The sequence below is a fragment of the Cibotium barometz genome, chromosome 29 (genome assembly GCF_041138505.1).
Source record: "Cibotium barometz isolate CiBa-2024 chromosome 29, ASM4113850v1, whole genome shotgun sequence".
Classification (NCBI taxonomy): domain Eukaryota; kingdom Viridiplantae; phylum Streptophyta; class Polypodiopsida; order Cyatheales; family Cibotiaceae; genus Cibotium; species Cibotium barometz.
Genome location: NC_141074.1, coordinates 8,553,194 through 8,568,373, shown reverse-complemented (window position 1 = coordinate 8,568,373; position 15,180 = coordinate 8,553,194).

The window sequence follows — 15,180 nt, the reverse complement described above, 5'->3', positions numbered from 1 at the left end:
GGATAAAGCTTATCATTAAGGAAATAATTAGAATGGTCTCTAATTGGATCATCAATCCATAATGGATTGAATCATCAATATGCATAAACTAAAAGCATAGAAAAAAGCCATTAATTTGGCCTCAAGCATAGCTTATTTTTGGATTAAGGAAAAGCTTTATGAAAAGTTAATTTGGATTGAGAATGGGTCATGAGTATGGCTATTTCTTGAGTGAGAGAGAGTAATTACATAAAAACCATTAGAATTTAAACATAAATGGAAATTAACTTCAATAGCATTTATTAAATTATGTAACTCTTCACTACTTTTCACTAATTAACTTCAATAGCATTTAAAAAAACCATACCAATTAAACTTCTCAAGCTTGAGAGGGGTTGAGAAGAGAGAATCATTGAGAAATTATAGAAAAGATCAAAATTCAATATACTTACCTTATGATTTGCTTGATTCTTTATTCACGGTAGAGGCCCCCAACCAATCAATTGGTTTAGTATGTTGATGGAGTCCACCAATGGGGATTGAAGAAAGAGAGAAGTATCAAAAACTAGTGAATTATTAAAGAATTCACAGTTCTTGGCTTAGGTAGAGTAGAGTAACAAGGCATAAGACACTATATATTTTAGCTTAGGTGGAGTAGAGTAACAAAGCATAAGAGACTATGTTTTTTTCAACAAGGGGAGGCTTCTATTTATAGGAAAATTTGAGCTCCTAACCAAACAAACCGATTCTAGAATTTTCCAAGTCAGTTTGGTCACTTTTTGACCATTTTTAGGTCAATTAAGCTAACTTTTTGGAACTAGACTTGAATGAGGAGAGAGGAGAGATGAAATATCTTAATTTTTATGAGTTTAAAACTCATTCAAGCATGTGAAATATGCACCTCCTTTAAAGAATTCCCCTTCCTTACATATGTGTCAAAATTGTATTGCTCATAGTTTTTTACTAATAAACCTTGTACATTTTCAACTCTTCATCTTATGTGAAATATGCACCTCCTTTAAAGAACTCCTCTTCCTTACATATGTGTCATAGTTTTTTTTCTAATAAGCCTTGTACATTTTCAACTCTTCATCTTATGTGAAATATGCACCTCCTTTAAAGAGCTCCCCTTCCTTACATATGTGTTTATTTACTAATAAACCTTGTACATTTTCAACTCTTCATCTTATGTGAAATATGCACCTCCTTTAAAGAACTCCCCTTCCTTACATATGTGTCATAATGGAATCATTTTAATATTGCTCATAGTTTTTTACTAATAAACCTTGTACATTTTCAACTCTTCATCTTATGTGAGCATTTAAGGGACTCCCCTTCCTTACATATGTGTCATAATAAAATCATTATTCCCAAAATATCTCATATTTTAATATTGCTCATAGTTTTTTTTTATTAATAACCCTTATACATTTTCAACTCTTCACCTCATGTGAGCATTTACTCATTTTTGGGTATTTTCTTTTTACAATTTGGATTTATCTCCTCCCTACACATGGATTGATGCTATTGGCCCATAGAAACCTTAATTGGACCATAGTCTAAAGATTTCTGAAAATCTAGACCCTTAGGCTAAGGTTCTTTATACCTATTTCCAATTAATTCCAATTGCACATTGGAAAATTCTTTTTAAATTTCTGTTTCAGGGAAACTCATCTGAATTATAAGAGATATTTTTCTATCCAAAAATATTCAAAATCTGAATATTCTCTCTCTAGAATATTTTCTCTCTCTAGGTTAAAACAGCCACAAACAAGATCTCTTATATTTTAGAAAAGGAATTGATTACAGGGGAATATACTAGACATCAAAAAGAGGTTGGGGGAGGAATCTTACATTCTACCCCACTTAAAAAACGCGAGATGTCCTCATCTCGCAACTTGGAATAATTTCGCAAGATGCACGAATATGAGACTTAGAGAAAAATTTTAATCACGATTAACCACCAAGAAAAAGTCTTAAAGAGAGCAAGATTCAAAATAAGAACAAGATTTAAACTTTATTCATTCACGGGACTTATACAGTAAAGATAGAAGAACTCTTTACACTTCCATAAGCCCGTCCATCATATGGTCACAAAAGCAGTCCTCACAAGCTGCACAAGTATAGGGTAACTCATCTATAGGAATGATTCTGCTGGTTATTACCGCACCTATCTCAGTGGTATGAGGTGATCTAACAAAAGGACCTCTGAGAGGCAAGCCAAAAACGGGGTAAAGGCATAGCTTCTCATGAGGAAGAAAACATGCCAGTAAGAAGACTCGCTCAGAAAACCCAAGATGCCTTGATCTCATGACGCAGTAGTATCGGGGACCCAAACCCAAGGCTTCGATAACCATGGCCAAGCGGACATTGTTACGAAAGTGCTGCTGACCCCAGGGTGTTACCCTAGTTATGTTTTGATAGGTCCGCCATTTGGTCTGCGCTACAGAAGTTCCTAGGTGAGGAAAAAGTGAGCGCTCATACTGTTCTATAAAGTCTTTCTTCACAGACTCTCTTGCGTCTTGAAGGTGAGAAATCATCATGGATAAAACTAGTTCTTGTTGCCAAGCCATGAAGGAGATTAAGAAAGAAAGGAGATTGATGGGAGTAAGATTACTGTGAGCGACAAGTAAAAGTTACGACTTATATAGAGGAAGGAGCTAGCGTAACCTAGAAGCCATCGGTAACTTGCCACTGAAGTTTTACCGTCTTTCCATGAATTTGAGTTTGACACATTTTTCTATAGAAGGCATTAAGAATTTTGAGATGAGGAGATAAAAGAAACTTGTAGGCTAAGTCACCTACTTTCATTGAATTTAGATATAAGGATCACAATATCTGGGAGATAACTTCTTATACTCCCCAAGAGATAAAGAACTTCTTTTGGGCTGTACTCGAATGAAAACCAAAATCTTGGTATCCAAAACACCGATTTTCACTTCTGAACTCATTGTTTTGAATCCTTAAAATAGGCGTGACTCCTGAGAAGTATTCTAGGAAAAGGGTCTTCCTTTTTTTTAAACAGAAACTTTCTTTTATTTTAGAGAGGGAATAATTATAAGATCAGAAAGGGAGATTCTTACTCCTATATACCTCGAAGGCTGGGGAGGAATCTTACATCCTACCCCACTTAAAAAGTGCGAGATGTCCTCATCTCGCAAGGTAGAGGACATTTCTTTTTCTTAAGATCCAATTTTATTCTGGGGTTGCTTATATTCTGGTCAACCCAACAGAACACTGGGATAAATATCCCTTATATAGAACTCATCATTAAATAACAATTCATTCAGACCATATCATTCATACCTTTAACATGATAATGGTCCATTAGACCGAAAAGTTTCCTTCGGAACATTCCTCCACGAAAATTTCAGTCAAGCAAGTTCTCAATTTGACATCCCTTAACTTGATCTACCGGTCAAGTATTAACAGTAGCAATCTAACAGCACAACCCACTAACCTCATAGTGATTGGCTGAATTCATTATCATCATTCTAGTTATGAATATCATCACAGGGACTCGTCCCATTCCCCCTCATTGTGGTTTCATTATATTTCAACTAATTTTTGAAATCAACATTTTTCAATCAGCATTTTCAATCAGAATCCAAATCAATTCATCCATTCTCAAACAGAATTAAAAATCATATCAATCACATTCGAAATCATCATCTAGATAGCATTAACGCTTATAATTTCAAGTCTTAGATTTACTCGTATATACTGTCAGTAAAGAGCTGCAGTATACTCTCGGTATATACGGGTAGTCACGGCCCTTGGAATTTTAAGGTAAATACTATCATGTCTAGGCCTCAAGCAAGTCAGGGATTCTATATAATTGCGGTACTTCCATCTGAAGAACCAATTACTAAATTACGACTTTCAGTTTGAATATCAAATTGTATGAATTATATCACACAATTATAACCTTTTTGTGTTTCTTGATAAATTTTTGACATATTTGTCTTCTCAGTTGATCTTTATTAACCAAATGCTCTGATACCAACTGTAAGATCCCTGTTCCCACCGAGCAACGGATTCGGGGTACTGGCAGCGGAAGTAGCGCTTCTCGCGCGGGACAGGGGTCCCACACTCGGGGCCTCGCCCACGGATATCCGAATAAGAGACTAATCCGTCGGTTGTTCCAAAACCGAACCCGGAAAAACTTTCTTAACCGGAAGCATGGGCGATTCCACCAGGATATCTTTTTACTCTAACGTAGTCAAGATCATTTCTGATTGAGATGATCCAATTACATCTATAAGATACTTAGTCAGTTCAAGGAAGAAACTTGCACTTGGATCATTGGGATCAACGCTTTTTTCCCCATTCGAGAGGCACAGCCGTTGATTCCTATCCATAGAATAGTTACTGTCAGGGATTTTTTTTTTCTATCGTAAAAAACAAAAGTTTGAGTCTCGATTTACGGATCCATCAGTCCAGCCTAACCCCATCCAATCCCATGGGTTAGCCAACCGCCCAACCACTGTAGTGATGGGATCCAATTAAAAATTTGGTTAGGTTTTGTCCCGGGTACCAAGGAAAAGAGTTCCAAGGCCCCCTAGCTGGATGTTCATGCAAAATAAAACTAGTCACACCACTCACACACCCAATATGAAATTGCCTTTTTCAACCAGATTCAACCAGTTTAAAACAATCCTTTAATAAAACCATAGTATCACTGATCACCATCTTCCAATTTATCCAGTTGATTCTCAATTTTTCCATCATTCCTTCATCAGAGTATCTATGGCATCATTGGCAACTAGAACGCTCAGGAGCCGTTTCGATAGTTCCTAGCCCATAATACTTGGCAATATAATCACTTAACAAGATGGACTCTCGTTGAAGATCAGCAAGATCAACCAACAGATCCATATAAGGAGCCATGGACTCATCCATTGAAGACCAGCAAGGTCAATCAACCAGATCCATGCTCGATTTCAGAAAACAACTCCAACTCTGTTCCAATATCTTCCTCGACGCACGCGTGGGTATCCTAGGCGACCCAGAGCCCGAGCACCGTATGGTCAGCACCCTCTAGGATCCTTCGCAGGTAACCTAGCGCTTCACGCATAGGCCGCTTCCTTGGCCCCTCATCCACCGTACCGGAAGCTCACCATTTTAATCGCACCGAGGCTGGTCAAGACCTCGGCCGACCTTGCTACGCGAGACGTCCTTCATTGACTCCCCGTCAGCAGTTGCAACTTTCTCATCACGACCTTAATCACAAGACGATCAAAATGCTCCCCCCAGCATTCTTGACATAAAACAATCATTTACAAACAGCATTTACAAACAGTTTACAATACAATTTCTATTTTAACTTTCATTTTCCACATTATCCCTCCTCAATCTACATTACTTATTCCATATTCCATTTATATGTATACTCATCCCATCACATCATTTCCATCTCATCACTTCAGATTCCCTCACCTCACAATCGTATATTCACATCCATACATCCACAACTATATGCGTACATTCACATCTACATGCATACATCTACATCCCTATGCATACATCCACATCCACATTCACATTCACCTCCATACATCTACATCTACATGCATACATCCACTCCACATTCACATCCACATCTATACATCTACATCTACATGCATACATCCACCTCTACATCCACATCTACGTCTATACACCTACATCTACATGCATACATCCACATCTCCATTCACATCTACATCTATACATCTACATCTACATGTATACATCCACATCTCTATTCACATCTACGTCTATACCTCTACATCTACATATATACATCCACCTCTACATCCACATCTACGTCTATACACCTACATCTACATGCATACATCCACATCTCCATTCACATCTACATCTATACATCTACATCTACATGTATACATCCACATCTCTATTCACATCTACATCTATACATCTACATCTACATATATACATCCACGTCTCCATTCTCACCTACACCTATACATCTACATCTACATGCATCCACCCACCTCCACATCCACATCTACATCTATACATCTACATCTACATGCATACATCCACCTCCACATTCACACTCACACCCATACCTCTACATCTACATGCAAACATCCATATCTCCATGCATAATAATATTCTTTTAATTAATCTAGGATGATAGTTCCTAGGATATGGTAGGAAGTCCTCTTTTTATGCTTTGAATGAATTTATTTTATGCGTGATTTCTATAAAAATTTTGCCATAGCTCCGCTACTATGACTGATAAATCTCAATTTTGTTTCTAAGGGATAAAGCTTATCATTAAGGAAATAATTAGAATGGTCTCTAATTGGATCATCAATCCATAATGGATTGAATCATCAATATGCATAAACTAAAAGCATAGAAAAAAGCCATTAATTTGGCCTCAAGCATAGCTTATTTTTGGATTAAGGAAAAGCTTTATGAAAAGTTAATTTGGATTGAGAATGGGTCATGAGTATGGCTATTTCTTGAGTGAGAGAGAGTAATTACATAAAAACCATTAGAATTTAAACATAAATGGAAATTAACTTCAATAGCATTTATTAAATTATGTAACTCTTCACTACTTTTCACTAATTAACTTCAATAGCATTTAAAAAAACCATACCAATTAAACTTCTCAAGCTTGAGAGGGGTTGAGAAGAGAGAATCATTGAGAAATTATAGAAAAGATCAAAATTCAATATACTTACCTTATGATTTGCTTGATTCTTTATTCACGGTAGAGGCCCCCAACCAATCAATTGGTTTAGTATGTTGATGGAGTCCACCAATGGGGATTGAAGAAAGAGAGAAGTATCAAAAACTAGTGAATTATTAAAGAATTCACAGTTCTTGGCTTAGGTAGAGTAGAGTAACAAGGCATAAGACACTATATATTTTAGCTTAGGTGGAGTAGAGTAACAAAGCATAAGAGACTATGTTTTTTTCAACAAGGGGAGGCTTCTATTTATAGGAAAATTTGAGCTCCTAACCAAACAAACCGATTCTAGAATTTTCCAAGTCAGTTTGGTCACTTTTTGACCATTTTTAGGTCAATTAAGCTAACTTTTTGGAACTAGACTTGAATGAGGAGAGAGGAGAGATGAAATATCTTAATTTTTATGAGTTTAAAACTCATTCAAGCATGTGAAATATGCACCTCCTTTAAAGAATTCCCCTTCCTTACATATGTGTCAAAATTGTATTGCTCATAGTTTTTTACTAATAAACCTTGTACATTTTCAATTCTTCATCTTATGTGAAATATGCACCTCCTTTAAAGAACTCCTCTTCCTTACATATGTGTCATAGTTTTTTTTCTAATAAGCCTTGTACATTTTCAACTCTTCATCTTATGTGAAATATGCACCTCCTTTAAAGAGCTCCCCTTCCTTACATATGTGTTTATTTACTAATAAACCTTGTACATTTTCAACTCTTCATCTTATGTGAAATATGCACCTCCTTTAAAGAACTCCCCTTCCTTACATATGTGTCATAATGGAATCATTTTAATATTGCTCATAGTTTTTTACTAATAAACCTTGTACATTTTCAACTCTTCATCTTATGTGAGCATTTAAGGGACTCCCCTTCCTTACATATGTGTCATAATAAAATCATTATTCCCAAAATATCTCATATTTTAATATTGCTCATAGTTTTTTTTTATTAATAACCCTTATACATTTTCAACTCTTCACCTCATGTGAGCATTTACTCATTTTTGGGTATTTTCTTTTTACAATTTGGATTTATCTCCTCCCTACACATGGATTGATGCTATTGGCCCATAGAAACCTTAATTGGACCATAGTCTAAAGATTTCTGAAAATCTAGACCCTTAGGCTAAGGTTCTTTATACCTATTTCCAATTAATTCCAATTGCACATTGGAAAATTCTTTTTAAATTTCTGTTTCAGGGAAACTCATCTGAATTATAAGAGATATTTTTCTATCCAAAAATATTCAAAATCTGAATATTCTCTCTCTAGAATATTTTCTCTCTCTAGGTTAAAACAGCCACAAACAAGATCTCTTATATTTTAGAAAAGGAATTGATTACAGGGGAATATACTAGACATCAAACAGAGCTTGGGGGAGGAATCTTACAAAAATAATCCTTTAATGAAACCATTATGTCACTGATGACAATCCTCAAAGTCTATGGTTGAATCCTTATTTTCAGTCATTCATTCATCGGTATACTTATGGCATCATTTCCATAGTTCCTAGCTCATAGTAACCGGCAATATATTCATATAATAGAATGGAATCTCCGTGGAAGATCAGCAAGATCAACCCACAGATCCATATAAAAGAGCCATGGACTCATCCGTTGAGGACCAGCAAGGTCAATCAACCAGATCCATGCCCGGTTTCAGAAAACAACTCTTACTCCTTGTTCCAATATCTTCCTCGACGCACGTGTGGGTATCTTCGGCGACCCAAAGCTCGAGCACCGTATGGTCAGCACCCTCTAGGATCCTTCGCAGGTAACCTAGCGCTTCACTCATAGGCCCCTTCCTCGGTCCCTCATCCACTGTACCGGAAGCTCACCATTTAAATCAAACCGAGGCTGGTCAAGACCTCGATCGACCTTGCTACGCGAGATGTCCTCCATTGACTCTCCGTCAGCAGTTGCAACTTTATCAGTTCGGTCTTCATGACCTTAATCCTCAAGACGGTCAAAATGCTTCCCCAGCATTCTTGACATAAAACAGTCATTTACAAACAGTCATAAAATACAGTTTCTATAACGAACTCTCGTCTTTCCACATTATCCACTCTCGGACCACATTACTTATTCCACATTCCATTTAATGTGTACTCATTCTCATCCATTCACTCATATAGACTACACATTATTTCACATACACCTTCACATTCGTTATTTTACATACATATCCATGTTCGTACGTCCACATCATACTTCCAATTTCGCATTCATACATACGCATCTACATGCATACATCCACATCCACATTCATACATCCATACTTCCATTTCCACTTCCACGCATCCACATTCACATTCATACAATGTCCACATTCACATGCATACATCCATTTTCACATCCATACATCCACATTCGTATCTACATCCATTTTCACATCCATACATCCACATTCACATACATACATCCACATCCGTATCTACATCCACATCTTCATTCACATTCACATCCATACATCCACATCTACATACATACATCCATTTTCACATCCTCATTCATACATCCACATCCACATACATACATACATATCCGTATCTACATCCATACATCCACATCCACATCCACATTCACATTCATACATACACATCTACATGCATACATCCACATCCACATTCATACATCCACACTTCCATTTCCACATCCACACATCCATATTCACATTCATACATCCATATCTACATTCATACATCCATATTACATCCACTCTCGCCCTAACACATCCCATATACATCTTATCCCATCAGATACACTCTCTACCTCATCCCATACACATCTTAACACATCCTAACTCATCTTAACACATTCTATCACATCTCATATGCCTCTTATCATATCCTATCACATCACATACACATCTTTTCACATCTCATACACCTCTTATCACATCTTATCACTTCCCATACGCATCTTATCAAATCTTATCACATCTCATACACCTCTTATCACATCCTATCACTTCCCATACACATCTTATCACATATTATCACATCTCATACACCTCTTATCACATCTTATCATATTTCATATCTTTTTATAGAATACAAGAGAATTCTTATATTTGATATAAGATTTCTCTACACATTTATTTATGCATAAATTCCATTTAAGGAGACTAACACTTTCGAAATAAAAATCAATCTTTTATGCATCTTCCTATGCATAAATTCATTTTAAATGAAAATGACACTTTTGAATTAAAATTCAATCTTTTATGCATCTTCCTATGCATAAACTCAATTTAGATGAGAATTGACACTTTTGAATTAAAAATCCATCTTTTATGCATCTTCCTATGCATAAATTCAATTTGGTAGGAATTACACTTTTAGAATAAAAGAATTTCTCTTATGGATCTAAGTTATGCATAAAATCCATTTATGATGAAAATCACACTTTTAGTATAAAAAGAATATCTTTTATGCATACCTCTATACATGAAATCCAATATGATAAAAGTAACACTTTTACAATAAAATAATCAACTTTTATGCATACCTCTATGCATGAAATTCAAATATGATAAAAGTCACCTTTTATAATAAAATAATCAACTTTTATGCATACTCTATGCATGAAATCCAAATATGACAAAAGTAACACTTTTAAAATAAAATAATCAACTTTTATGCATACCTCTATGCATGAAATCCAAATATGAGAAAAGTCACACTTCTATAATAAAATAATCAACTTTTATGCATACCTCTATGCATGAAATCCAAATATGATAAAAGTAACACTTTTATAATAAAATAATCAACTTTTATGCATACCTCTATGCATGAAATCCAAATATGATAAAAGTCACACTTTTATAATAAAATAATCAACTTTTATGCATACCTCTATGCATGAAATCCAAATATGATAAAAGTAACACTTTTATAATAAAATAATCAACTTTTATGCATACCTCTATGCATGAAATTCAAATATGATAAAAATCACACTTTTATAATAAAATAATCAACTTTTATGCATACCTCTATACATGAATTTCAAATATGAAAAAAGTCACACTTTTATAATAAAATAATCAACTTTTATGCATACCTCTATGCATGAAATCCAAATATGATAAAAGTAACACTTTTATAATAAAATAATCAACTTTTATGCATAACATAAAAATCAATTTCTCCATGATTACAATAAAATTCTTTCAATTAATCTAGGATGATAATTCCTAGAATATGGTAGGAAGTTCTCTTTTCATGCTTTGAATGAAATTATTTTATGTGTAATTTTTATAAAAATTTTGCCATAGCTCCGCTACTATGACTGATAAATCTCAATTTATTTTGAAGGATAAAGCTTATCATTAAGGAAATGATTAGAATGATCCCTAATTGGATCATTAACGCATTAATGGATTGAATCAATGATATTCATGAAATACATAAACTAAAAGCATAGAAAAAAGCCATTAATTTGGCCTCAAGCATAGATTAATCTTGGATTAAGGAAAAGCTTTATGAAAAGCTTCATTTGGATTGAGAATGGGTCATGAGTATGACCATTTCTTGAGTGAGAGAGAGAAATTACATAAAAACCATTAGAATTAAGCATAAATGAAAATTTATGTAATTCTTAACTATCATTAATCAATTAACTTCAATAGCATTCATCAAATTATGTAACTCTTCACTACCATTCATCAATTAACTTCAATAGCATTCAAAAACCATTCCAATTAAGCTTCTCAAGCTTGAGAGGGGTTGAGAAGAGAGAAACATTGAGAAATTATAGAAAATGATCAAAATTCACTAATTACCTTACAAATTGCTTGATTTCTTTGTTTACAGTAGAGGCCCCCAACCAATCAATTGGTTAAGTATGTTGATGGAGCCACCAATGGGGATTGAAGAAAGAGGGAAGCTCCAAAAAGTAGTGAATTATTAATGAATTCACAGTTCTTGGCTTAGGTGGAGTAGAGTAACGATGCATAAACACTATATATTTTTTCAACAAGGGGGAGGCTTCTATTTATAGGAAAAATTGAGCTTCTAACCAAACAAACTGATTCTAGAATTTTCTAAATCAGTTTGGTCAATATTTGACCATTTTTAGGTCAGTTAAGCTAACTTTTTGGAACTAGACTTGAATGAGGAGAGAGGAGAGATGAAATATCTCAATTTTTATGAGTTTAAAACTCATTCAAGCATGTGAAATATGCACCTCCTTTAAAGAACTCCCCTTCCTTACATATGTGTCAAAATGGAATCATTATACCCAAAATATCTCATATTTTTAATATTGCTCATAGTTTTTTTACTAATAAACCTTGTACATTTTCAACTCTTCATCTTATGTGAAATATGCACCTCCTCTAAAGAACTCCCCTTCCTTACATATGTGTCAAAATGGAATTATTATACCCAAAATATCTCATATTTTTAATATTGCTCATAGTTTTTTACTAATAAACCTTGTACATTTTCAACTCTTCATCTTATGTGAGCATTTACTCATTTTTGGATATCCAGAATATCTCATATTTTTGATATTACTCATAGTTTCTTAATAATAAACCTCGTACATAGTCAACTCTTCATCTTATGTGAGCATTTACTTATTGTTGGGTATCTTCTTTTACAGATTGGATTTATCTCCTCCCTACACATGGATTGATGCTATTGGCCCAAAGGAACCTTAATTGGACCATAATGCAAAAATTTCTGAAAATCTAGACCCTTAGGCTAAGGTTCTTTATACCCATTTCCAATTAATTCCAATTGCACATTGGAAAGTTCTTTTTGAATTTCTATTTCAGGGGAACTTATTTTAATAAGATGAGATAATTTTCTATCCAAAAATATTAAAAACTTGAATATTCTCTCTCTAGAATATTTTCTCTCTCTAAGTTAAAACAGTTAGAAACAAGTCTTTTATATTTCTGAAGAGGGATTGATTACAGGGGAAGATGCTGGACATTTTGAGAGGCTGGGGAGGAATCTTACATGGAATATGAGAATCCTGAATTAGGTATGGAGATGGTTAGCTCTCAACCATACTACATCGAAGTGGAGCATCCTCTTGTCGAACCCTACTTTCAGAACCCCACTGGACCAAGCCTAGTTCATGACTTTAATGGAGACCCAAGCTCTTTGATGCTTATAGGATCTCAGCCAACCAAGACTCAAGGTTATCCAGGACCATATCCTACGAATGTGGTGGACCACATTGGGCGAGAGAATGTCCAAACAAGAAACGACCCCTCCTAACATAGGCACAACATCTACGTTTCCACCTATAGAGAGGTTTTGCCAAGGGTGTAGCATTGACCATCTACCAAAGGATTTCTTGTTGAAGCCTATGGATCTGGCAGTACAAAAAGCTAAAGCGCCCCTCAACTATGTTGAAGTGATTCCATCACCCACGACATCTGAGGAGGAGAACGAACTAGTGTCGCTAAGAGTAGTGACTAGAGCCCAAGCGCAAAAGAATGTCAAAGAGGTTGTTGAGAAACCCTCTGAGATTAAGGTTCTACCCAAAGATGGAAAAGAGAGAAAGAAATCAACTCGACGTAAACCACGCAGCAAGGGGAGTAAGAAGTCGAAGGAGCAGAAGAGCTCTGATGGAGGAAACTCTATCCCAAAAGAGCTAGAAGGAATGTTGAAAACAAAACAAATAGGAGAAAAAACTCAAAATGAGAAAAAGGGAAAAGCATCTGAGTCTGAGGAAAGCTCAGGAGGATCAGTCCTTGTGGACAAGGTGTACGAGCCTTTAGATGCAGCGCTTCAAGCATATAATAGTAGGATCACAGTTCTGACCGAGCTGCCTAAGAAGCTGCAAGAATATCCCAACCCTCGTGAAGAGACAATCAACTTGGCTATCCATAAGCAGTTGATTAGGGATACTCAGACTCTAATAGACAGCCCACCACCTATGTACGCAAGAGGACCTGCTTCTCTGAAGCCTAACTTAGAGACGATACCAGAAGCCACGCCAAGCATGGAAAAGGGAGGTGAAGTTGTATCTCTACATTTCCTAGAAATGCATGATTTACCTCATACCAATGCAGACGAGTCAAAACCGTTGACTACCACGGATTTTGGAGATGAAATTCCTGAAATAGAGGAAGCAGTAGCAAGGGAGATGTGGGAAGCAGTGCAAAAACAAGTTGAGGATCTAGCATCTTTTGACAAGTCACCACCGTTTTCTATAGTAGAATTCTCGAATCAAAGGGTTCAAGAATTAGATGCTTTATCTCTACCAGATGATGTTCAGACTGTTGTCTCAGCTCGGAGCAACAAGCTCACATGAAAGACACTGCCCTCATATTTAAGGCTATACGAGGCACATAGCCAAATCATGCGAGTACCATCAATGACATGACAACCTCATCAGGAACGAGACATAGGGAGTTTATAAGCTTTAATGTCGGCACCAGTTACGTGCACCATTCCACTCGCAGAGTTCTTAAAGCTTAGGCCAAGATTGTGGGGAGAAGTGGCTACATAATTAACTGAGCAAGGATTGTGGAACCAGAACATCCAGGTTAAGGAGTTGTTGAAAGCAAAGGCTTCTGAGCTAATGCTTAAGCAAACAATCCCGGTTCCTGTGAACAAAGTTGGCAAGCATTGTGAAGACGACGAAGGAAATACTATGCTTCCTGTGGAGATCAACAAGATTGAATCTATAGCTATTCTAGATAGCGGAGCAGGGGTGAGTATAGCAACAAAAACTGTATGGGAAATGTGGGGAAAACCTGCAATTAGAAGTACAAGGATGAGTTTGCAATTGGCAGACGAAAATCTAGAGAATCCAATAGGATTTCTTGAGAACGTTATGGTCAAGTCATGTGGCATTGAGTACGGACATACCTTTGCTATTGTAGACTTTGGCAAGAACACAAATTACGAAGTGATCCTAGGAAGGCCATTCATGCGCCAATTCAAAATGATTCAAGATTAGGGTTACAATTACTTGTACCTCAGACATGAAAATGTAACCACGAGGGTGAATCTGAAAAACCATGCTTATCGAGATGTGACGCACTCTCCTGTGGTGGATGAGTTTGATTCCGCTTCTTCAGAAGCATCGGAAGCAACTATGTCTGAAGGAAGAGCTGATCTATGGATCTGTGGAGCATCTTGTCGAGACTTGCAACCTCGAAATGTTACCATAAACAGAAGTGTGACGGATGAGGCGTATATCCCTATACCTTTTCCTGAGAACTTGATAGATCCCTTAGAATGGAACCATGTTTTAGCTACCATAGACACTTGTGCATTGCCAAGGCAAACACAGTTCTATGATCCAGATGGGTATGACATTATTCCCATAAGAATGCTAAGACCAATCTATGCAGAGGAACCTCAAGAAGTCCCTAGGTATGAAGCAAACAAATCATTATTGCTAGGAGATATGGTATCTGTAGAGGAAGTATCCCCTCTTGAGTACAGCTCAGCTGACGAAGGAGATGAGGATAGATGCTTAGAATCCTCTCATGGGAAGGATTCTGATGA